This window comes from Bombus impatiens, unplaced genomic scaffold (genome assembly GCF_000188095.3).
Source record: "Bombus impatiens unplaced genomic scaffold, BIMP_2.2 scf_0135, whole genome shotgun sequence".
In the NCBI taxonomy this organism is placed as follows: Eukaryota; Metazoa; Arthropoda; class Insecta; order Hymenoptera; family Apidae; genus Bombus; species Bombus impatiens.
Window position 1 is genome coordinate 2,713,474 of NT_176554.1, and position 26,512 is coordinate 2,739,985.

The following is a 26,512-nucleotide window of genomic DNA, read 5'->3' on the forward strand; positions in this document are numbered from 1 at the left end:
CACGACGTACCATTGCAACCGGAATTTTCAATTAATATATAATTAGCGTGTGACGTTCATTCTGTTACGCTGATCAAATACAATAGCCGGCAAAGGTATTTGGATATTTATACGAACAATTTCTCAATTTATTATTCGTGCCGTACAAAGGACTTTGTACAATACACGGTACGATTGTCACGAACACATTGCTAAAGTTTGAAACAAATCATTTCGAAACTAAAGACACAAATACGTTACATATGTATAGAATGTTCGGTGAAAGTAATCGATCATTTACCGCAGAAGATTTTTAAATGAAATTTTCCTAACAAAACAAATTATGGAAAATTTATAAAAAGTCTGCCAATGAAATTTCAAAATGTTTTCTATAACAACGGGCATAACACGATCGTGCAAGTTTGGTGAGCCGTCACGTTAACAAACAACTGGTAAGTGCACGCAGAATGAGCACGATACCTCGCGATCATATATTTCTTATCGGGAAAGATTGACTTTCGTTCGTATCAGAGGTTGTTCAAGAATACCAAGCGTAAATAATTAGCAGGCGATGAAGGAATTGATATTCAGATGGAAGATCAGCCTCGTTATTTAATTACCAATGCCGGTACAGCTGTGCCAAGTCTTGTTGGGATCGGTGCGAGTCTCTGTGTTGTGAGTTATTTTAAGAATGTACGAAGGACACTCGGCTAAATCACGAAAATACTGTTTACGGGGTCAAGGCCGCCCATTTAATATGCATCTCGTTCATTTATAATAACTGCAAATTGTAACCTTTTGCACGCAGTAAAGTTTCTCGAAGCAAGTATCGCGTCGGTCGGAGCCAGTACGAGGCTAAGTTATCTAAACATTGGCTCGTTAAAAAATGAATATTACTGGTCGTAAAACGGCTGAACGTTCTCGTCGAAACGTAGTTTTCATCCTGGTGAATTGTAATTTTTACGTGATCGTAACGTCTTGCGCGAGAACTAGGAGGAAAAAGGATTTAACGAGATTGTCCGAGAAATTGTTCGATATATCGGATTGTCGTGAAGTTTCGTAGCCAAATTTCGGCAACATTCGAAGGTATTTACAAAAGTCGATGTATCGTTCAAAGATATATGCACCGATAAGCCTTAGTTATTTTTTGAACAGGCTCGTGGTCTCTTCTCATCGAAACGCTTTCCAAGCAACGTAATACGATTTTCGACGCTTCCTTCGCTCTCGATTAATCGATGACACAGTAGAGCTGTTCGGTTTTGGCGTTGAAATTTCTAACAGGCTACGATCTTTCATGCAATTTACTCGGAGGTTGCGTTATCGTTACGCGTTAATCGATGCTGCACGTGCAAAACGAGAACACGTTTGGGATTATAATCATGATTACAACTCGCTTGCACCGTATAATAATGCTATCGCCCTGGTTACCAATTGCTCCATTAATTATAGCGTTCGGTAACGGTGTTTCGAGTGTGCACTCGGTGAAATTCCGTCGTTGCGATTAAACGAAACAAGATTTTTATTATCAGTGTGAAATGAAAAATGTGAACGATCGTGTTGCTTGTGTTCTCGTGTTGTCAGACCGGTGTGAACAGTACGTGCGAATTGTAACATGTAATTGGAAATTACTATCGATCGTTAATTTCGTTTATCTGCGAAGATGAGTACTCTCGTACGTCTAACGAAGGAATTAATCAGATATATCTAGCGATAAGCTTGACGAGTTGATACGCTTGACGCGATTACGAAACTGTGACGTGCGAGAATTCTTTTCCATTTGCTCGATCTACGCGACATTTCGACGCAGACCATACGCGCAAATGAATCGACAGATTAACTGATTGTTATTCATAACGATGATACCGTTACGTTATTCATAACGTTGATCGGGATATTTATAGGGAAAAATATCGTCGCTATTATACGTAACTTGCGTCCATGGAAGTTTGCAATTTCCATTTATAACATTCATCTATAATGGCTATCGTCATAATTTCTAAATGTTCGATCATTAAAAAAATAAGGAGAACGTTTTAGTCCATTCTGTGCATTAAATTTTACAACTCACGTTTATAGCATTCGCCTATAGTGACCGTCATTAATTTCTAAATGTTTGTTCATTAAGTGAATAATGACAATACTTTATTGCTATCTTCGGTAAGCTTTGAAAGCACCGTTTACAATCAACTTATACCGCAACGTTATATTTACTATAAGATTGATAGCCTATTTACACGGATGAGGAGGCAAAATTTACGTAGCATTTTTATATAAATAAGATAAAAGTTAATCCGAAGAAAAATTCAACCGGTCGAGATTACGTTGAAAATGCGTACAACTGTGCCGGTAAAGAACAACGGATTTCGATATAGCATCGTACGTATTGTATTTCGATCGCATCGGCATTTCCGAAATTGGATATGTCAATTCTTTTGGAAGCATTACCTCGATTCGTAAATCGAATATTTTTGCGATACGTTCTAAAAAAGAAAAGGATTTGTTCGATTTACAGCAAAGTACAGCGACGAGCGCATAAACGAGAAAAGTGTTAATAAGTGAAAAAATTCGACGTAATTTAGTTTGTAATTATCGTTGCGTCGAATAAAAATTTGAACGTGCTCGAAAAATGTATTTTTACATGCCACGTTATAGGAAAAAAATAACCAAATTTTCTATAATACAGTGAAATTTCCGAGCAACCATCGCCACTGCACGAACAAAATTTTCTCGTTCGTGCGAATACGTATCGGTTCAGAACGCTGGTTAAATTCTGGCGAAAAATAAAGATAGTTTCGAACCTATTTTGCGCGATGTTTGCGATAAAAGAAAGATATTACACGCTACATATAAAAATATTACACGCAGGATATCCATATATGCGCATGTAATTGTCCCACTTTACAGAAATACGGCATAAGCTTTAAGACATAAGACAGAAGAGAGTAGGAAACTACGAGTAGACAATTATGGGGATAATGGGACGTATCTCCGCCCTATAGTGTCATCTCGTAATGTCTGCTTTTTAACGGGATAGTCGTTTTTGAAGAAGCACGTAAAATGGTAGAGCAGGGCTTCTTCGAGCGGGTTATTAACCCCATTTTCTTTCTCCATAGTCAACTCGCTCCTTATTACACTAAATTGCCACTCGTACACGACGTCGAAGTTTCGCTTTTCGTTTCTTATAGCGTGATCGTACAATTGGCCAATAGTAGAAGTTTACAAGCTTCAGAGACCGAGACTCTTAATTCGAGCTACGGTAGTCGACGAAAGCAAGCTTAGATACGAACGGTAAGAAAAGCGGTGTAGTCTTACAGAGGAAAATTTCGTCGTTTAATTGCAAGTTTAAGGTCGCATGAAATTTTCAACTTTATTAGCGACCATAACGCGAATAGTCAACGTGACAGACGTTCGACCTATAGTAGGTGGTAAAAACCAATATATATCGTCGAGGAAAACTAGAACTTCTTTTTCGCAAGGGTCTTCCTTTTCTGTAGCGTGTTTAGCGAATTTGGTAGGTCATGCACCGAAACAAGATCGTATCTGACAAGAACAGTGAGTAGATACGGTGGTCGAAATTTCCATCGTCGTCAAAACGGAATAATTAGATAATATTTGATGTGTACCATCTGCGGATCTAAATATTGGGGCCTCGGTAATAGTAGTAATATCTTCAGTGTACAGCGTGTATATTACTGGCCCCACAACGATGCTACGAGGTATGCCTGCTTCAATAAGTTCAAAAGTTCAATAAGTTGTATGTGTATCATCTGCAGATCTAAATAGATAATATTTTATCAAAAAATATAGTGGCTCGATGAGAACTTCGACCACTGTATGGTATACGATACATATACTTGGGAATAGATAGCTATCCGCAACATGGTGTAAAATATCTAACACAAAAGTTATACTAACACGCGTATATAGGCAAGTAAATTGCTTAGCTAACTATAAACTTTCTTTCGCTTTGCTATTCTATTTTAAAGCACTCGCATAAGTAGACTACGGTCTCTTTTGCATTTATTTAAAAAAAGGTGGGAATGTGACATATCGTGCTTTCTACCCTGGGGTGGTATTCAATTGATTTAAAAGGCTGACGTAGGTGCCTGCATGCGTGTGCAGCGCGTATAACCCCTGCTGCAGTTAGATCAATTAGCGACCCTACTTAACACTTTACTTTACGACCTACCTATATCGTTTCCACCTGGTGCACATTTAGTTGAACGTGCTCTATTCAGAAAACCTTGGCCTACATACAGCGAGTTCGTATATCGTAATCGTTCAATGACCAGAAAGCATTAGAAATCCTTTGAAATGATCAACGATGCGTACGAATGGCTTGCAAAAGTCTTTGTAAAAATATTAGGCTAGGCTGATTGAAAATGCCCGTGGAAGTTAGTCTGACTGGCACGGAAAGATACTACCGTGTCATGGCTTTGCCGAAGGTCGGGCCATTCCGTATATTCGAATCTTTCATCTATTTCATCCATTTTACCGAATATTTCTTCTTTCCGTTCGTTTATTTCGCTGATATTTCTACGGCATAAACTACCGGTTTTACAAGTGTTTACGACATCCACCGGTTTCGTTCGAAATATGACAATTAATCCAAGGTATCGGGAGGACGATCGATCGAACAGAATTTTTTCTTCATGCAGAATTACGACGAGCGTGGCGAACGATCGTTGAAACTATTTGCAGTTATACGATTACGTTAACCATCGTAGTTTTCTACCCTAAGTTTGTGTTTGAAGCGATTGGCACGAAAGATCGCGAAACATCTGCTCCGAGTCTGAATCACTAACAATGTAAAACAATGTATAATATACGCGAAATCGAGTATCTACGAGTACAACAACAATACGAATCTGAGAATTGTTGGAAATATCGATCGAAAGAAACGACGAATGTAGATTAAAAAATACCTAATTTTCTTACACGAAACCGATAAGATTACCATTCTTGTGTATCAAACTATGTTTCAAACGAGATAATAATTGCTAAACTTTTTGACCATTGCCAAATGATTTTTCAGGTTTATACAAGTTTTGTAAATTAGTCGAGTTGAATTATTACGTCGGGAGGATTTGTAAAACGAGCGACCGAGGTGAAGTGCGAAGAACGAGAATAGTTAGAGATGCTCTAGGTACAAGAATATCTTCGGATCTCTTGCTTACGGTATCGGTTCGTGCAATCGAGTGGGCACTTGTCAGGGATGGAAGGTCCTCTCGATAAAATATATGCGAAAGAACGAACCTTAAGCACAACACGAAGGCCCAACGGTCCATAAATTACAAAGCGTTCGAGCTTGGTCCCTTAACAAGAAAGAATCTTCTTTTTATGCTTTCCACGCTAAATTCCGTGTTAATTAAAGCGGTGAGGAAGCGGTGGCTACATCTACGTAATATGATGTCTTTTAACCCATTAAGAAGCAAAGTTGCGTTAAAACGATATTTCATTTATAATTACTTCGTAGCTAATTTACACTGAATTCGCACGCGTTAAATTCTATTAAATTCTCATTACGTTACTTCTATTGTATTATAATTTTATATTTTTTCGCTACTATCTCTTTTTCCGTATACATCCGGATAGATAGAATTTGAAGAAATTTTAGGAAATCGAAGTGTTTTTTTATATCACTGCAATGAATTATTCCTTTTCAAATTACAGAAATTCTATCGCTAAAAATCGCATACATTTCTTGCGCTTTGCCAAAACAATAAGTTGCTTCGTGTATCTTTTCTTTTTAATAATCTCGCGTTTTGCCTACATTTGCGCAATTATTTCATTGCTCGATGCTTAATGGAATATCATTGGACGCAGCGTTGATCGACGTCAGATCGCTTTTAAGCTTACAGGTTTCGTGAATGGATGTGGTTATGCTTGTTATATGTGTATCTTTCGGTCAAAACACTCGATAAAAAGCGTGAATGATTATTGATTATCGAAGAATAATTAAATTGAATTTCATTAGGCTAAAATTGATGCGTCACTAATATCGCAATTACAGAATTTATCGATCGATCGGTTGAATCGTTTTAACTTGATAAGATTTCAATAAGACTCGGCTGTATCGGGAATAAATCGATCTCGATGAAATCTAGCGGTCTCCAGAGCCTATTTCCCGTATATTTGATGTCGATTTCTTCGATATCGTAATTCAAACCGCCGTTATCGGAGACAGACATTGATATTCAGTCAAAATAAATAATTTATGTCCGTTTAGAATTAGAACGTGGATCGTTTAACTCGCGAATTATTGGCTGGGCACTGATCTCCCTTTCATAAATGAGAAGAACGCTCGGTACTTTAATATAATCTGAATTTTCTCAATTAAATTTATTTGCATCGTTGACCGTCCATATTATTCGCCTACCTTTCAACGAAACGTCGATCGTAAAGCTACACGGCCCTAAAAGAATTTATCTTTTTCTGTACTTAACTAGACAATTTCCTGTTCCCGTGACTTCTCCAATTGTTACACGAAATTAAAACTCGATTAAAATGCCATAACGGTATCTCTCTTTTTCAGAGGGATAATCTTAACGATAAATTACATGGGAAATAACTGCGCTGCTGAATAATTTTCGTTGCGAATATAATTGTACCTTAAACGATATTTCACGTGATCAGCTATAATCATAATATGCACGGAATATTGACTCGAACCTTATCAGTTTTCCAGAGGTTCTTAGTTAGATCGTCGAAGATTGCAGTGAAAAACGCGACGGCCGCGACACGTGAACCTAAAGTCGGTCGAATTTTTCTTCCACTTATTCTCCTCTTTATACGATCACCATCGACACCATGTATCGCAATCTATAAAATGATACAGAGTCGCGAAACAAAGTTGAACATCGATAGATCGAAATTAGATAAAACGTGTATTTATATCCGCGTAACACGTACATAGCTATATGTATCCAAGGTTCCCTGGGGCAAATCCGTCGCATCATTTTCCAGACGCATGGCTCCCACTTTCACTTGAACCGAGAATTGAATTTCATCATCGATCGCTCGTTATCGTCGCGTGTTCTCAGATCGTAGCTTGCGCGTTGCTCGCGTTTGCTTATGATCGTGTGTTGCTTCGATGCATTTTTTAGCGGATCTAGAGAGCGGTCCGGGATAATCCTGAGAATCGTTGGCTACCGTCGCTATCGGAACGCGATTGACCAGAAAATAATCGAGGCAAGCGAGTTGGTGGGAGAACCGCGCGCGGAACTTAATAGAGGTAAGTCGAGCAGTGGACAATTGGCATCGTGGGTAGGCAGCTCGTACACCCGACTGTTATGGCCTACTGTTCTAAAATTAGCTTAGAAATGGAATTTCAATGGAAAACAATGTCGAAGCGGAAAGAGACCTAGCGGATCCTGCTGATGGGGAAAGCTAGCTAGGGTCAAACAGGTGCGATCGTTCTCACGATTAAATTGCTTCTTCCGTTCGGTTTCATCGATGTCGTAGATCATGCTTCCTATTTTTTCTAATATACGTCATCGTTCGTCAAGATTCTGTCGTTTATTTTTCATCAAACTGTCTTTACGTTCAAATTGTAGAGAGCTCCAGCTGGAGCTATTGGCTTGGCAACTAAGTGGTTGCGGATTTTGTCGATACCACCTAATGACAAAATCCGCAATCATGTAGTTAGCAACCTAATAGATATATAAATCAAGATTCTGAGAATTTCAATTTGCTCGTGTATTTCAACTTTTAAGAGTCTCCCTTTAGTTACATTAATCATCCGGCAGTTCTCTCTTAATGTTCGCTCGAGATGTCTTAGACGAATGTATTGGAATAATAATTTGTTTCTCACTAATCCATACCGCGTAACTTGTCGTTATATTAATTGTTTTAACCGTGTGCTAGATTATTCCATCTCTTTACAGTCAGATGATAGATCTATTTGGTAAAGCTTAGTCTCTTTAAAACACTCGTTGGAACGTATACTTAAATTTATTTTTATATTTATATTTATATCTTCAACCTATACACATATGTTAATTGTAACCTTCTCCTACTTTCTTATCTTATACACCAAAGGGTTTATTATTATTTTCCATCTAAATAAATACGTATATAAATAAATAAATAATTAAGTTCCATAATTAAGTAAAGTTATTCTCTGTCGCGATACGATGGATTTTTTACGACAATAAGGCACGATATTGTTTCATTTAAAAGAAACAATGAATTAACTTACACCATTCTAATACTCAACAACCATATAAAATATAATATCGCGATACGATTAAATCGATAAATTGCATTTATGCTATTAATAAGCTCTTTATCTTCGGATTTAAATTTTGACTTGTGCCAGTGATTATGAAAGTCGTATATTGTTTTTCTCTCGAGATATATACAGCTTTGCGTTTGGCGAGTCTTACGTGAACTGAATTCTTTTTAACGACTCAACCACCAACTCGATCCAACGATTCAATTTCCACCATCTTGCGGACATTGTCTCAGCTTGTAACGTAAACAGACGTAGCACAAAGTATAAGCGATAGACTCGTTTCTTGACTTAGCTCGCTTTCACGATCATCGACGCGATTGTAAGTCAAACGGAGAAGTAGTATATACATCAAACGTTGAAATATGTTAGCGCTGCATTTAGTAAGTGATTTAAATTTGCAGTCTGTTGCAAAAAGGTAATAGGTACAGCCTCTGATTATTAATTAATACACTTTGTTCTTTTGTATTATTCTTTGTATTATTGTTGTCGTTAATAATGCGATTGTTAATTCGTACACTTTGGTCAGGCTCAAATATTATTACTAGAAATCGAACAAAGTGTAACTATTACCAAGGACAAACAGATGGAATAGAAATAATCTAAAATAAAATACCAAATGAGCGAGCCCCAAACCATAATATGATTAACAATTGTCCAATATGATGTATCAAGGGCTATTTGGACAGTCACGACTATGTCTAATATAGTAGCTACAACATTTCCTAGTAACATGTGATCAGATAGTACATAGCCCTTTGGTGATACCCCATCCTTGTACGTTCCATATGCAACTAAAAATAATACACAGCCAGCAAAAAATCTATGTATAGCACTCCAGCAAAATTCCTTTTTATTAAAAAGTAAATTTTGTAATCCGGGTGCATAAAGTTTTGGGTACATTAAACTATTTTTATCATTAACATCTTGATCAAATATACCGACTGCCATTGCAAGTAATGACGTATAAAGAGGTTGTAGACAGAAATATACATAGGATCAAATACAGTCTGTGCACTAAATCCACAGGAAAAGGCAAACCAGATGTGACATAACGTAAACGCAAAATTCTTATAAAAAGAATATCTAAGAAATTTGCTCATTCTATAGTATGACCATCTCCCATGAACGAGAAGTAATCTTTCCAAAAATCTAAACTGTCCTATGGAATAGTCGGATGCTAGTACAGCTTGTAATCCCTCTTGCCCACTGATGCCAACACCTATGTGAGCTGTTTCTATCATTGAAACATCGTTTGCTCCATCGCCAATCGTCAGAGTCACAGCATTTTTATTTTTCTTTATTAATTCGACTACCATTGCTTTTTGCAAACAGATCGAATAATTAATACGTAATAAAATAATTAGAGTAACGAGTAGGGCTTTCGTCGTGGTATTGTTCGGAAAGATCGATTAACTGTGCGACACTGACGAGAATCGCGTGCTTAGAACGTCGAAGTAGATCGAGAACAGAACTTTATGCGACAGAAAGACGTCGAGGTTAATTGGTAGTTTTCAGAGACTCGGAAAAGTCGTGTATCGAGCTTGTTCATATCGAAAGCTCACCGGACTCGCAAAGTTCATGAATACAAGACGAAGAATTCCATCGAAGGAGTTGCTAAAGCCGATTGAAATCGAGTTTGCGTTACAAATATGATTTCAAAGGTTTCCGACGCGTGTCTCCCACAGTTTCTACGTTTTCAAAGCATTTCTATGGTATTGCGTAAGGTCGTAAATCATAACGGTCTAAGCTCAAGGTACGTTATTTCCATCCTTATAATTTTCCTTGTTCTTTTTATCGATGCGAGCGTGTAGTTTCCGAGCAGCTGTGCATTACGAGCGGAACGCAAATTTTTGGCCAAACGAATTCGCTACGTAGGAATATCGTATTTTCTTCTAAATTAATTTACGCGCCGAAGAACGATACTTTGAGAACGAAAAGCGAGAGTAACGCGGTACGACTGGTCGCAGCACGTTATTTAAAATTCTTTAAAATATCGTCCCTGGAATGTAAGATAAAGAGCGTACCCAGTTGGAAAGTTTTGCACATCGTTAACAACTTTGTGAGAAGAACACACCCAGCTGGTGTTTTATACACACTTCGATCAAATGCTTTTCAAATCAGCACGAATAAGAAAAACACGGAACATTTTGTTTTCCAGCGAAAACTCCGTTGCTACTGGCCGACTGAACACAGAGTCGTCGCGCGATAAAAAGTCGCGTTATATTCTTCAACTTTAGTACACTCGAAAATGCTCGAGTTTGCTCGGCTTTGGACGGTTGTTCACGCGAACGATATTCGTGTCGTAAGCGTGTACGTGTGCATCGTGTGACGAGGAAACGGTGCCAAGGTACAAAACTGTCGCATAGTGCGTATGCATAGCGCTACGTATTTCTATTAACACACATACGTCTGTGTCTATCTACGTATTTCCACCACCGATATTCTTACGATACGTTAATATATTATAAGCAGACGATAGAGAATTGTATTTTAAAGGAATTGATTTGAAACATTTACACAGCTTGAAAACTTAATGGCATCGATCTACACGGGACGTGCAAAGTCTAGACGAATGCTTTTTCATAACATTATTCTCGTTATTACGGAAAAGGGACACATATACAAAAATAGCATGCTCGATCGATGCCACTGGTTGACGATTCTCCTTTCCACCGCATAATTTCATCGACCCTTGTAACGTATTGCTTGTAACAATTTCGTATTATTCGTCCCTGAATCTATCGTACGATATCTTAATTAAATTTACGACAGTTGGGGAACGCTTATTATACTTTCTCTTTTTCTTTTCTTTCGTATAATAAGTATACCGCATTCGACTATAGTGTTTTGTAGCAGTAGAGTAGGCAAATGTAAATCGTAGGCGGGAAACTTTGAGTCGCCTATAAGTAGTAATCATTTGAATTTCTTCCATGGAAAAGTTGCAAAGCTATGTTTACGTTTATTACGCTACTTATATAGTTTTCGTAGAAATAACCGTGCAAGTTGCTTTATATTCGACACGTTAACCTTATTTCCCAGCTGGTCGACACGAACCAATTGGATGTTGTAAAACGTGCGTAACTGGTTTACACGCGACTAACGCCAAGGGAAACGGTAGAATCTCGCAGAAAAAGAGATAATACTTTCCTCGAGATGTACATGGCTCGCGAAAGCACTTATTCGTACGCTTATAGAAATGTTTACATGTACGGTATGTGCGTCATATACGACGTCATATACAACAAAAAGTATTCATGGCACTGCAGAATCGCGGTGGCTACAAAAAGTATTTGCGGTGATTGCAACGGCGCCAACTACGAAATAGAATATGAAAGGAGCAACTCACGCCACATGTAAATTCGTAATATCATCAATGTTATCAAATATAGCCGGCGAAGCTATTAGCTTGTCCGAAAAGTGTCTTTCTTTTACAGGCACGTCTTTTACAACGACGCATCTTTATACAAACATGAAACCTAATTCGTCGAACGTTGTAATCTTTATCTCGATGGAACAAACTGGATCAATTCGATAAAATAATATAAAACGAAAAATGTTGTGCATCCACTATTTCCTTATAAAACGAAAGAAACTTTTCAGACGACCTAATACTGTCGCAAGAATAAATACGTGTGCGTGAAAGCGAATGGACGAGTCTTTAAACATCCATTAAAATAATTTTCAAAGCAGAATACATTTCCTTTGATATCTTTCAACGCTTTGTACGCAAAATATTTCCCGCTGTAACTTTTTAACTGTGGAAAATAAAAAAAAAGCCAATGCCTCAGGTAGAAGTCGTCAAGTTCGATAACACCTGTCCGAACATGAGGACGCTTGATTAAGGAACTCACCACTACATTGTCTTATCGTCCTGAAATGTTAGCCCGTCCGTACCGTTCAAGCGTCCGAAGATTTCAAGTCGATGGCTTCGCCGGAAACAGCTTCGACACTTCGTCCGCTCCACCCTCTACGTATATAATATACGCGCATAAAACCGGTTAATACGTTTCCAATGAACGTCTCCTAACTACTATGTACATTTTCAAACGGATTGCAAACTGATTTCAAACTTTCGCGACACTCGATCACGAGAGCTGTATCTCGTTATAAAATTCGTGAAATTTCAAGATGTTTCACATACGACGTAAATAACACATACGTGAAAGTTTTCTATAGCCTAGCGTTCGTACACTTTCGTCATTCGCTGTACCAAGATGAGAATACGGATTGAATATTATATATATATATATATATATATATATATATATATATATATATATATATATATATATATATATATATATCAAACTGAATTTGCGAAGAACAGGAATTTTTAGGGATGGAGGTCGAGCATAGATCAGCCAGTGATCCGAGTTCCCAGTCCTTTAACGACATCAACGCATATGGTCCTGGTACACGCGATATTTCCTACGCGAACACGTTAGGCCGACGTTAATACACCACGATGTTCCGTGACTCTGTTGTCCATCGTTTAATATTCACGTGCTTGTGACACGTCGACGTCGACGCCGAGTCCAACACCGATGCTGTCGCCGTCGTCGTGTCGAGTACGCGTTTTATACGTCCATCCGTTCAAACTGGCCAATAAATAAATTATTATTCGCCGATGCGAACAAGCGCTTTTAACGTCGCTTTTTCGATTCACGCGATAAAGAATCCACCACGTTGTCGCTGGACTTTGGTAAATAATTGACGAGCTTCCTTGAAAAAGAAAGGGCCTATAGATCAGTGGCGAACGTATGCACATGTATATGGCTACAAAAAGTATCGTTCTTTTAGTTTTCAGTCTTTTCATCGTGTTCTACATTTCGTTTTCATGGTACCAAATTTTGTAGCTGTATAAGAGCGGTATCAAATAATACGAGCTTTAATATATTACACGTTGACCTAATTAATCAGGTCGTAAATGCTACAATAGATACAATGACGTGCAAATACCTTTTGTAGCCGCTGTCTCGAGTACACGTTCTCTGGTCGAATAGTTACATTACTTTTTATGAAATTCGTATTTACCTTGAAGGTATGAAAACACCTTTGTGGAGTTTAAGCTTTGCGTAGATCTTATCATTTTATGAGAACTAGCTGTGTACTGACTCGGTTCTCAACAAGAGAAAGAAGATTACGGAGTATTCGGTTATTTTAAGATTCATCTCTCAAGAAAGTTCGGAGAAAACAGATGTCTAAGGTACCGTGTAAATATTAATCTTCTACCACAAAGTTGAAATTTAACTCGAACAACATCGATATCTCTGCTATGGACTAACTGACTCGATCGAACCTTCATTTCCACTGAATTCGCGTTAAATCCTTCAAACGATTCGAGCTTCTCAACAACACGCCGAGAAAGTTCGGCAGCCAGGAACGAAAGTCCTTCTCACGCTGACTTCCGAGAGATTTAGAATAATGAAAAAACTTTGACAAATTTTTTTGTCAGGCTTTTTGAATGCAGCCCGACCCAACTTCGAAAAGGACTGAAAGCCGTCCTGTTTTTGTTTGACCCGAGTTAGCCGAGGGAAATAGGTTGTCCAACGGAGTAATTATTCGACAAACTTGCAACTCTCCCTAAAGAGGATTATTCCAGCCTTCTGTGAAACAAAGAAGGCCGTTTTTTTCAACCTGCTTTCCGTATTTCTCGAAAGGATGCAACCATTTCGAACAGTTAAATTGGAGAAATTAAAGAAGCAATCGTCTTATTGTTCATAATCTTCTGGTCAGGAAGACGTAACAAATGGTTAGTTAGAATGGTTTAGCACGCAGTGTACACGAATCGGGCCACGGGGCCAAGGTTGAACGTTGATTGTTACTAACGTTGCTGGCAACACCCTGATGGCTGGTCAGTGGCAATTCCGAGAAAGCTGGCGCGACTTAGCGTCGCGATATTCCGAAACCGAAAGCAATTCTATACCGCGTTGCTCGTAAGAATCAGCTCATAGGAATAGCATGTATATCTCCGCAAAGATTAACCACGAAATAGTAATAATTAGCAGCTACATCTACTACGTTTCTTGTGAACTCGCCAGCCTATCGATCTAAAGGACCTTAAAGGCATAGCGATAATATATTTTACCGTTTGATATACAGGACGTTCCAGAACTGGCAAACTTCGCCAACATGTTCGGGGGCAGAGTAACAGCAAAAATTATTACATACACCATGAGTGTGTATCCATGATCATTTTGAGCAATTTGTGTAAATAAATCAAAACAAACATAAATAAAAATAAGTGAAAGAGAATAATGAAATAAACGATTAACGTTAAAAGCCGAGTAACTTGAGTGTATCTGACTATTTGTGGTGGTATACTGTTCTTTCCATATCTCGAAAACGAACAAGAATCGACCTATGGTGCATGCAACAATTTTTGCTCGAAATGGCCTTCGAAACATGTTGGCAACGCTTGCCAATCGAGATGTGGAACGCCCTGTATACAGGGTGGGGCAGATAAAGTGTTATACGGGCTCCGTATTCTCTCCAAAGCCATTGCTGATATCAACTAGAAATTTTCCGGTGTTAAATGCTACAGAGGGCTTAGAATTTTAGGGTGTAAGATATCGTAGGGGTGTTTCTTAAGGGTGCAAAGCATGCTAATCCCATATTTTCCTGAATAGAATGGCATATTAATTTTTTGATGTTCGAACAGACGTTATCAAAGCTAACAAGGTTTTAGCTAGGCATTCTTTTTCATTTTGCTTAGCCGAGGAGTTGTAGCGGGAAATACTTTACGCGAGCCAACCCCATGAACGTGTCGAAAGATATCAGAAGGAATGTATTCTGCTCTGGAAATTATTTTCCATGTAAGTCACCTGGTCTACCACAAATTGATTCTTTTTTATGGGGTTACGTAAAGGAAAAGACGCCCGCAACGGCACCAACTACGAAGGACGATATGAAAAGAAGAATTCACGCTGCGTGTAAATCCATAACTACAGCAACGTTATCGAATGTTCGCGCAACTATTACCACAGGAATAAATACGCGTTTGGAAGCAAGCTTTTTCAACATCCAATAAAATAATTTTCAAAACAGAATACGTTTCTTTTGATATTTTCCGACACTTTCATGGAGCTCCCCTTGCGTAAGGTATTTTCTGCTTAACCGTGTAAAGTAAAAAAGCGATGCTTTAGATAAAAATCGTTAGATTTGATAACACCTGTCCGAATATCGGAAAATTTATCATCCAATCAAAAAGAAAAAAATATAGGGTTGATGTCTTTTCTACTCTTAATAAACTCATCTCACAATACTTTGCAGCCTAAAGTCTGCACCTTTTTGCATCTGCAAATTTCAAGTTGATGAATTTTTGATTCAAGCTTGTGAATTTATCTACCCCACACTGTATACATACATTATATTATATTATATTATATTAGGTTGTTCCAAAAGTTTCTATTGTTTTACACGGAGATAATAGATGCACGGTGTTTTTTGTTTTATATTATTTTATGAATTATGTATGATCCATTTTGTAAAACATAATATAAAATAAAATATGTCGTGCATCTATTATTTCCTTATAAAGCGAAAGAAATTTTTGGAACAAGCTAATATTGTATATTATGTTATCTCTATATGTTTGAAAAATCTTTTTTCGGCTTCTAATTAAAAAATTAAGAAACCCAAGAATAACAAGTTCATCGAGTAACAAAATATTTGTCTAAAGTTTGACATTTGTAAACGTCAATTTTATTATATTGACTTTGAAAAGTAAATTCAATGGTGTTATGACATATACACTGTACTACGGTGATTCTAAGGAATAAAACCATTGCAATTTGATTTGTTCGTAATCTCGTAGTTAAAATACATCGCCTAAAGGAACAAGATAACAAGCAAGTGTCTTCGTTGACACAAAAGTTTCTAAAATCAGCAAATCGAAAACGACCAACTTCCACCCTGTAATTATTATTTTTCCCTATTCTTGTATATAAGTAGCTGTTATACTCGATTAACGAGAATGACGTTATATCGTGCGAGCAATTAATCTACGCTCGGTGAAGACTTGTTAAACCTGCAAGCAGCGAAGTTTCTTAAAGATGTTACACCTCGACGTTTTACATTTATTCTAGATGACAGTTGCCAGCGGTGGACGTTAAAGTGATACACGAGCCACCGAAAGGATCCTTTGCTCGCGAAAGCGAACGAGAAGTGGTAAGCAGGAAGATGAGAGTCCGTGAGAGTTGAAGTAAAAACCTGCACAACGAATAGCAACAGCCTGCCTCGTCCATTGCGACCAGCCACATATCTCACGTTAAGGTAAGCTTCTATAGGGTGTCTCACGAGTCGCGAACGTGTTTAAATAGCTAACAACTTCTTCTATTGTTAATATCTTTTACTCAGTTTCTTTTTTTATTTATCTATTTGGGGTCTCATTCGCCTCTGAGGATTATTGGCAATTACTAGTTCGCGTACAATTGTGTTTCAGAGATTTATAGAATAATATTATATTACAATATATTATATCGTAGTAGTACGTCATACAGTTTGGTCATAAATATGTAGAATATTTAAATTGTATTAGTTTTTACATTTATATACTTGTAACTCATATGTAACTTATATATTTGCATAATAATTGTCATACTTGTAACACGTGTCAGTTGTAGCGAGTGCGGCTAAATTAATTGGGAAAGGTGCGCGTTTTTTAGAAACTGCAACAGTCGTTTCATTTCTTCCTTTTCATATAGAATCGTGTTGAGGTTGCTTGGAAAGTTGAATTTTGATATTTTGCATATTCGATTAGTAAGTGTTTTACAGCGATTTTTGCAGGTGTTATTACACTACCAGGGTTCTTCTTTATTTTATTATTTTTCTTTACGATTCATCGACGCTATGTACGAAACACCACATCTCTTAGACGTCGTTCATTTTCCGTTTCATAAAGGCGAGCTCTTTCCACGAGGTGTTTCATTACGGCAGTTAATTTATCGGCTGTATCGCTCTAATTTCTGCAGGAACTTGTGCCACAGTTGTGGGATCGTTCGAGGCTTATTCGCATACATTGTTCCTTCCGGGAAAGCTCGTAAAAACGAAATTGGGAGCCGTGAAATCTGCAGACGTTGACGGTCGATCAATTGCAGTTTCACGCGAAATTATTCTTTCTGCAAACATCTCCGACCATTCTTTCTTCCCTAAGACGTTCGAAGTAAAATGAAAGATAAAAATTCGAGGAGCGCAGCAGGATTAATTGTAAAATGGATCAAACGTTCCTCCGTCTGCTCGAGCTATGAACGTGATTTTTAATTCATCCTACAGAGCATCGATTCAAATGGAAACGTCTAGGAGCCTGCCATAGCAATTTTTAACGAATTTACAATTATAAAGTGTAATAGAACAGTTGCAGTAACTTAATTAGCAGGGATAAAGGCGCGATTACTCGACGAATAGCTTCGTAACTAATCTCAGTAGCCAGTTAATCGTACGTGACGCGAGAAGCGTAAGAAAGTTAGAAAAACCGTATTTCAAGTTACGCTTCTTTTCTATCGGCTCGTTCCTTACTTTCCAAACTCGATGTGAAAGTTTCTGGCCAGACCGGCCTAGACCGGGCAATAAGACGGGCAAGTTACACAAGAAGCTACACCTGTGGTCGGGTCAGTTTCGTATCACAGGACAAAATCGATCGACGGTGGATTTGATTCGACGACCATTTTTATGATATTGCGCGTGTCGATGGAATTGATCGGCGACGACGACGGTGATCGCCCGTTGGTGTGAAAATTGTCCGTTTCGTCGTTTCCGCTAGGAAACCAGGCAGCTCGTAGATAAGTAGCGGAAGTCATGGAAGGAAGTTACGCCTCGAACGAACGCCTTGATGATGCGAAAAGTCAATGAATAGGTCCGTGGTTGTCGTAGAGTTATGCACTGCGAACGTGTTGATCTGTTAACTGGGTCATCCCTTAAGCAAAGGCTCCTATATTTCATCGAATTAAAAGGTAATAAAGACAAATCGATTTCCTTGAACCCATTAAGAAGAGACAGAGAAATATGTGGAACACGATATTAGCGCACGGCAAGAAATGCGAAGGTCTGAAAATTTGGAAATTCGTGAGATCGAAAGTTCGAAAGTTCGAGAGTTTGAAAATTCGAAGATTCGAAGATTCGAAGATTTGGAAATTTGAAAATGAAATGCCGCGTTAACAGAAAGTTGAGTCTTAATGGCTCGAGTCATAGTTCTTATAAATGCAGATCGTAAGAAGAAAATTTAATATGTAAATCTTCGTTGTCTGTCTGATTTTGATCTTATTTTATACTTCAATTTTATTTCTCATTTTATTATATTTTAATATGACATAGTGGAAGGCGAGAAGAACTTCTTGCATAGGTTCAAACTTGTAATTCTTTTCAAAAATGCTCGATAAATCGATGAAACTTTATAATAAACGTACAATTGTCAATAGGAGGAACGTTTTTGTATTACCACGAGGTTTCAATACTTTTTAAAAGACGTAGACAATTTTCTGATAGCATGAAATTGTTTGGCCGTTGAAATGTTCCGAATTAAAAAAAAAAAAAAAGAAATAGAAAATGTGACTTTTTCGTGTTCTCGACTTTTTAGCCTTCCAGCGTAAATACGGCGTAATTTATTTACGAAAGAAACGAAGCGACGCGAGATGCGACGAGACGAAAGAAACCCAAATAGAGAAAATATTATCTCGACGAAATTAGCAATCCGAATGGCCAGTTAACATGTTCTGTTCGATTAAAAAGTTAATAGAAATTCCAGCAATCTTTCTCTCGAGGCGGAGCGAAAGTTCGTCGTGTTAATAAACGATGTCGTGACGAAACTGACCGCGTCGCGAGGTACAAATGAACGCGTTTATCGCGTAAAAAATTCAAGAAATAACTGGTTTAGTGGTTCACGGTGAAATTGCCGCGACCCGCTTTCGAGAAGCTGAAATCTCGTCCTTAACCTAGCTAGTTAATTCAGCACCTTCACCTTTGCGTGATGTTATCGACTTCCTTGTAGCTGGCAAAATATAGGAGATTCCGTGTTTAAGTGGATCGGGGAAAAAGTGGTCGTCGATAAAATGTATCGTCAAGTTCCCGCAGGCTGCTTTTCGAACAGGAGTTTGGCGCGCCGTAAAGATCCGAATATCTTCCCTACAGACTTGGCGCGCAACGTGTGTGGATATATTTCTACGATAGGCGAAAGCTATTTGTGACGTTATCGGCGACGTTGTAACAACAAACGGTGCTGACAGAGGAAAAGAAGCAAACCGTGATATGTTTATCGCGTTGTTACAGTCTCTTCGTTGAATTAGAATCGCTCGAGACTTTCGATATTTTACGCTTTGGTAAAATCGAGAGGCGCGAGCGTATTCAAATAACGAAGTATTTAATTACCGCAGATTTAGCGAACCGGTTAACGTTGCCACGAACTACGATTCGTTAAAAGTGAGGAAAATGCCAGTTTTCTACGGTTTTTGGTTTATAGCTGTGATAAATCTTCAGTTTTGTTCGTTTTTCGATGCCTGTTGCTTGCTCGTGCAACAACCGATTTCAACGAGATTTTCAGCCTGTATATGACTGACATAAATGTACAAAGTGCACTTTTTAAACTTTCATCGTAGAATCGGATAAAGAAACGGTTATAAAAAGTATGCTTGCATTATTTTCTTCGCGATTCCGACCAGCTGCAATTTTTTCACAAATTGTTTTCCACGTCATCCAGCGAACCAATCTTTTCTAACTTTAAAAAAAACCAAGTCCTTCGGTCGAATTTAAAAAAGAAAACATAGTCATTCCGTTTCAGAGAGCTGCGGCAATACTCGCGTTCCGAACTGCACTCTTTTTATTGTCTTTAAATGTACATTTCCCGAAGTGGATCCGCACGGAGTTTTGCTCTCTCTCTCTCTCTCTCTTGCACCACGTACGTGCCATATCGTAGCGTGTGTGTTGCATTCGAAGAAATAGAATTTCCGCGCGCGATTCTAATTTCGTATTAAAAAACCGTCGAACCAACGATGAATCGCACATTCTGCGATTTGTACACGTAGAAACACGAAGAGGTAAAGTATTTTTACATCTCCTCGGGAAATGTTGAGGGAGCTCGAGGAGACGCGTTATTTGCGCGCAGCCTCGTTAGGGAAGCAAAAAAAAAGAAAAAAAAAACACAGTCTGCGAAAGAGGAGAGAATGTTCTCGTTCGTCTCGTCTTTGAATATCACGCAGTTCGCCGTTCCGTAATTACAGGAATTGAACGAAAGCTTTCGTAGAAATTGCGTTACTCAAAATATTACGCGACCGTCCCAGATCGGGCGACGAGCCGGAAAGGTGTGGGAGTTTCGCTGGCGTCTTCGTGTCTGTTGTGCTAGATACTGTCTCTCGGTAATTTCCGAAGGAGCATCCTTCTGCTTCTAGATCCTTTCGCGGGAACGTTATTGATCCGCTCTCTGCACACGACTACGTACGAACAAAGGAAGAATCTCGCCGTGGGTCGAAGTAATTGGTCACGATGATTCGCGAACTTAACGACCGGCGTCGCCGCCAAATGTTTCAATCTAAATCGAGGACGTCGCGCCTCGTTCGAATCGAATCAGAATCGTTCGATGCTATGGTTACGTACATCGGATACATATTTGGACGAACCGACTCTCGCACGAACTCGATACGTCGATCCAATGAAACATGTATATGTAGATTTTTCCGAGTAGACCACGCATTTCGTATGCAAATTCGTGTTTTCATAAACGCAAATGAGAAAGTGGGAGCCTCGCAAAGACTCGCTTCGCCCATCGCGAATACTCTTCCCCTCTATTCTCTACGTTTTACATATTTTATGCGAATCTCCGCGTTTTACGCGAATCCCGTGTACGTTTCTTCAAATTTCCCAACAAATGCGTACGAACTCGCGCTTTATTTACGAGCGTAAGCGCAGTGTCGCGTTCGTCGGAACGCCAATTCGTCCGAGCGCCACGGTGAACGTGGTCCAGTACGAAGAACGAAGAGGACAGCGAGACGAGGCGACACGCGATATACGTCTCCGTCAGAAAGATAAGCGTTTAATCGGTAAAATTGCGAGGAAAGGCAGGAGGCGCGTGCCTGTTGCGGTCCGCGCGCGCGTATTTGTGCAAAGGGGGAAAGTCGGTGGAGAAAATACCGTGGCGGGTTTCGTGGTGGGTTTCGTGGCCAAAAACGGAGGCTATCGGGTTGGAAAAAGTATCCTGCAAGGGGTAAAGAAAAAGAAGAAGAAAAATAAGAAGGATCGGTAAAGAAGAGAGAGGGGAAGATAGAGGGAGGGAGGTGCAGCGTGGAAAGGAGCCGCGGACTCGGAATGGGACGGGCTAAGCCACGTGACATACTCTATAGCGTTTCGTGCCGCAACGCCCCGTATTGATCGAACGAACATCAGCTGTATGGTTGGTAGCGTTTACTCGTACCTACCGCCTGCCGGTCTGACTAGCACTGGCCACGACCACTCGTACCATCGACTCGCGGCTGCGTCTGCTCTTTTCTCTCCTATTCCCTTGTCGAATCTTCCGTTTCCATTTTCCATGCAAGTCGTAGATTCAGTTGAAATTGGGATTTCTTCGTGTTTTTCTTTGAGAAATATAAGGTGGTATGGCGTTACGTTCCCGATGAGTACGTTGTTAACTTACGCGTATGCTAGTTCTTACGATTTCGTAGAACATCGTTGGCGAGGTATTTCCGACGATACGACGACGTATCGAGGATTTTCTCGATGAGGAATCGACGTCGATCTCGCGATAACGAGGCAACGGAGGAGGAGCAGGATATTCATAGCGGAAGAAAAGCGCATGGTTAACATGCAGCCATGTATGGATGATCCGACAGCTTTGTCCGTAAGTGGGTTGCTATGCCTGCAACTGCTACGAGCTTCTAGCAGAGAAATCGTAAGCTAAGATACATCTGCACGAGGTCGCACCACTTTTTCGCGTAACGGATTATTATATTCTACGTAAAACAATTCGTCGTACGATTTAATGATTCTGACGTTCGAATATCCGCGTGAACTTTCACGCGCCGAAAGTACGTGCACTATCGTTCGTAATTATCTGAACATTTCAACTTCCTATGGGGAAATTCCTCTTTAAAATACATTTTGTTAAAACTTCCACGTTACTGCAAATATATAGAATATACTTCTCTCTCTTTCTCTCTCCCCAATGAAACTATTTAATCTAAATTTAATCTTCGATTTTATCTCGCCTAACCATATACAAGGTTTGGACACCAAATAATGGAAACACCTCTCATACGTACATCATATACATGCACGAGTACGACGTATATGTATATGGACAAAATAATGGAAACACCTCTTACTAGTCACATACACGTACGAGTATGACGTGTCTGTGTATGAACGAGATAATGGAAACAGCTCGTACATGTCGTATACATATATGACGTATATGACACGTAAAAGGGTGTTCCCATCGTTTTATCCAACCCGTGTACGTATACAATAGTTGATATTAATCGTTATAGGCGATAGAGAAGCGATTAAGGGTAGATAAAAATAAATCAACCGAGTAAGCGACTCGAAACGCTCCAAGTCTATACAGTTTCGTTAGTTAGGATTACAGCGCGATTCGATGTGTTTCTAGTCGCGTCCTACGAGTTTCTATAGCCTTTATGACGTGCCAGTCATTCATTAGAGACAAACATAGAACTGGAGCAACGCGGATATAGTTGCTGTTTCGGTTTAAGTTTTACCAGTAACGCTTCAAGAGCTAGTAACGGTAAGAAAACCTTCTTCGATCGTAAATTTAAAACTACTGTAACAAGGGTATCGACGTTTCGATGGAATTGCACCGGGTGTTCGAATGCTCGTGGACGACGGTGTACGCGCATAAAGCGCGATGCTGATATTCGCGATTAAAGTAGAAATGATCAAGCTGTCAAAGTATCGCGGCCAGTGAATCGCGAACGCGTTAAAATATCGGTTTTCATCGAGCGAATATCGCTCGGTCAGCGCGGTAATTATACGAAGATCGGAAGTCCTTTATTTTATTTTTTTCTTTTTCACAGATAAACGTTTTCTGCAATTTGAACCGTTTACTGTTGCGGTTAAAAATCACGCTCCCTGAACCCTGGTTTATTCGCTTCTGCCCGGCAGTTTTTCCGCGGCAAGAACTTTTATGAAAAGACTTTTTGTTTGGACGACCAAGTAGAGCCCAATGAATAAATGAATTTTCCCTCTTTGCCCTTGTTTACTTGTCCCGTTTTCGCGTTCGCATTCCTTTTTAATTCTACCCGGGCAAGCTCGTCCGGCCTCGTAATTAAGGAGATCGGCTTTATCATGGAATACCACGTCGAACAGAAAGTGAAGTAATATGAAGCGTCCAACCGAATGATACGTACAAGCGAGCGTGAGACGACTCTTTACGAGGGAACGAGAAACAAAACGTAAGAGATAATTTGCTCGCCCGAGGTTCAGTTTTCCAGAAGATTTATTTTGAAAATTTTGTGTGCGACGAATTAATAATTAGAGGCAACACCTCCTACCTTCTTACGGAATCACCAGGCTAAAACGTGATTAACGTAGCGGTAATATATTGTACTATTTATTACATATACTGCTATATAGATTTACTATTTAAATATCGTTGCTTGCGCTAACGTCGCAAGTATCTTTATTTACTTCGAAGAAGCTTCTAGCAGTTTGCAATTTTTAACGCAACTCGTACGAATATTTCTTACAATTTCCTGCGTCGTTATCTCGTACAAACGCGAAATCGCCGATTAATCGCGCTCGATGAATTAAACCGATTTTCTATGAAACCGGAAGACGTTCTGATCTACTTACGAGCCAAGAGCTACGTATCCATAACACTTTGATCGTGCAACTAGCAACCGCTCAGACCTGCAAGTTTTCTAGAAAAATTGTGAAATACCGAAAATTGCGGATGGTCCTGGATTCGATAGCCGGACACTGTAAAATAGAAATACATAGAATTATACGTTATCGATTCGGGTGCGGCGAGAAAGGCTGAGGCATCGACAAAGTTGGAGGCGGAGACGCGTGCAACTGGTTGATTTTCGATGATTCGTGCGAAGCCACGGTGCATGATTCTACCGGCGCAATTTAAGCTGGTCGAGGAGCAACCGTCTGCAAACACTCGTGGAGGAGCCTGGGGCGAGCTTCAAGAGGCCGATCGTGTCTACGCGAGAAAAGACGAGGCTGGTTAATGGTTAAGCAAGCTACATAGCACACACCTGTCACGTTAAACCGCGTTACTCTTCTTCATCCAACCAAGCGGCCTGTAAACCAGCCTGCAGCTACTCTAGTCTGTCGAACAAAGTCCTCCGAACGAATAGAAGAGCCCCGCACGGAACGTTTTTTCTCTCGACCGACGTTCCTTAATAAACTACGGAAGACCGGAGCTTTGTCTTTAACTTCTTCGGTCTCTTCTTTTCTAAAAGAACGTCTCCCTTGTGGCTCGTTACGTTCCTACTTCGCCAAGCTAATTAACACTGTTCTTATATTCAGCGAGGGGGGAACTCAGCCGCGGTTATATCGAGCAATGCTTTAATTTTCAGTTCACCGTGCATACACAGTAACTGCGGAGTGTAGAATATTGCAGTTATTCTGCATTCCAGTGGAAAATATTTCGATCCTTCGCGCAGATAGTACATTTTGCAGTAAGACATTAGTCCGCGTCGTTGTCGCTAGATTATTGCGCGTGACTGCGCCAATTTATATTTTTGCCAATACGACATGGAGAAACACAATACAGAAATTGTTTCGAAGAAATTTCTTTCGTATTAATATGTCTGAGAATATTAATATTGCTCGAACAAATTTCTTTTGCATCCTGACCGTTACCCTTCCTTTTCGCTCGTTAAAACGAGAACGACGTTGCAACGTAAAAATTCGAGGATCGTAGGTTAAAAAGAAAATTATTCGAGTAAAAATCGATCGAAGAAGAAATAATTAGGCTAAATGTAAGAAAACTACAGATCGCTATGTCGTAGTTGAATGGAGCTTCGATACGGACGAAGCATTCTAAACGTTGACTTTGTTCAGGGATTTAGCTACGTTGGATTAGAAGCCACAATGCTGAACAACGTTAATCGCCAATTTCCAAGGAGGAAACAGAGTTTTCCGTTTTTCCCGATGGTTAAAATCTTGTTACCGGCTCACGGTACTAATGCGATTCGAGCAAATTAAGGATATCGCTGATCATTCAGCGTTTGCTCGATTCCGCGCGTTTAACTCTGCAGAGGTTGAGATTTATTCGACAGACACATGCGAAATTTTCTGTTATACGAACTCTTCTATGTATAATAACATAGGATTATCGAATCGCCATAAGCTGTGACGTCGTAGAATCCAATCTTGAACTTTGCACGGAATAATCAAACCATGAATTCTCAGTGTAATATGAAAATTCGATATAACAGGTGTTGGAAAGGACGAGAAAAGATACTTTGATTATTTTGTTAATTTATTTCAGTCGATTCGAATCGCCTTAAGCTTAGACGTTTGCTGACTCGATCTCGAACTTGGCACGGAACGAGCAAACCTGGAGTTTTCAATATAATGCGAAAATATAATATCAAAATGATATTATAATATAATACAAAATACAGTACACTGGGTATCCGAAGAACGACAAAGACTGAATTAATTAATTTTTGTAAATTATCGACGATTTGGTTATTCCGTGCGATGTAAAATCGTAGAAATTGAGTCTACGATCTCCAGCAATTTGCCGGTTTGTTGATGTTATTGGCTAGTAAAAATTATTCTACGAAAGGTGCACGTTTAAAGGGACGACGTGGTCAAGCTTTAACATCTCTTACAAGACGAAAATTTATTTCTCAATTATATAGTGTCGCAACTCCATATTTTCTCACTGCTATCGTAACGAGATAAAACAATTTAATCGCTTTATTTCGCATCGTTTTCGACTTTTGCTTACGATTATAAGTAATATACAGTGCATTAAATTGCAAAAAAAAAGAAAAACGAAAATTATCTTTACACCTGAATTCCCGTTGTAAACCTCAGGAAATTTTAATTCAAATTAACGCGAAATAACCGTCGGTAAAGAGCACGCACGAAAGGAGCATACGAAAAAATGCTACGCTCCAAATTAGTTAAAATGAACATTTTCCATCTTTTCTCCCCGTGACCCCTTCGTGTATCTTTATTAGCATTATTACATCGAGGTGCAGGAAAAGTCAAAGGTAGTATCACGTAACTAAATATTTGCAAAATGTAATATCACACACACGCACAGTGTAGCATAATAAACGAGCGACGAAAACGACTAGAAAACTCGCGATCTTTTGTCATGCATAGTTTGCT

At 39.2% G+C, this 26,512-nt stretch overlaps 1 protein-coding gene across 15 annotated transcripts in view; it reads left to right on the forward strand.

Moving 5' to 3' along the window:
- The window catches only part of LOC100744883 (glutamate-gated chloride channel), an 88,117-nt gene that overhangs the window by 22,187 nt on the left and 39,418 nt on the right, over window positions 1-26,512 (forward strand). For 14 of the 15 annotated variants that reach the window (XM_024365331.2, XM_024365338.2, XM_024365339.2 and 11 more), the window contains exon 2: window positions 16,303-16,489. The gene's annotated coding sequence lies outside the window, so the exon portion shown is untranslated. Of the gene's footprint in view, window positions 1-7,188; window positions 7,214-16,302; window positions 16,490-26,512 lie in introns of those variants that run through there. The other variant, XM_033319014.1, reaches the window with a different exon arrangement.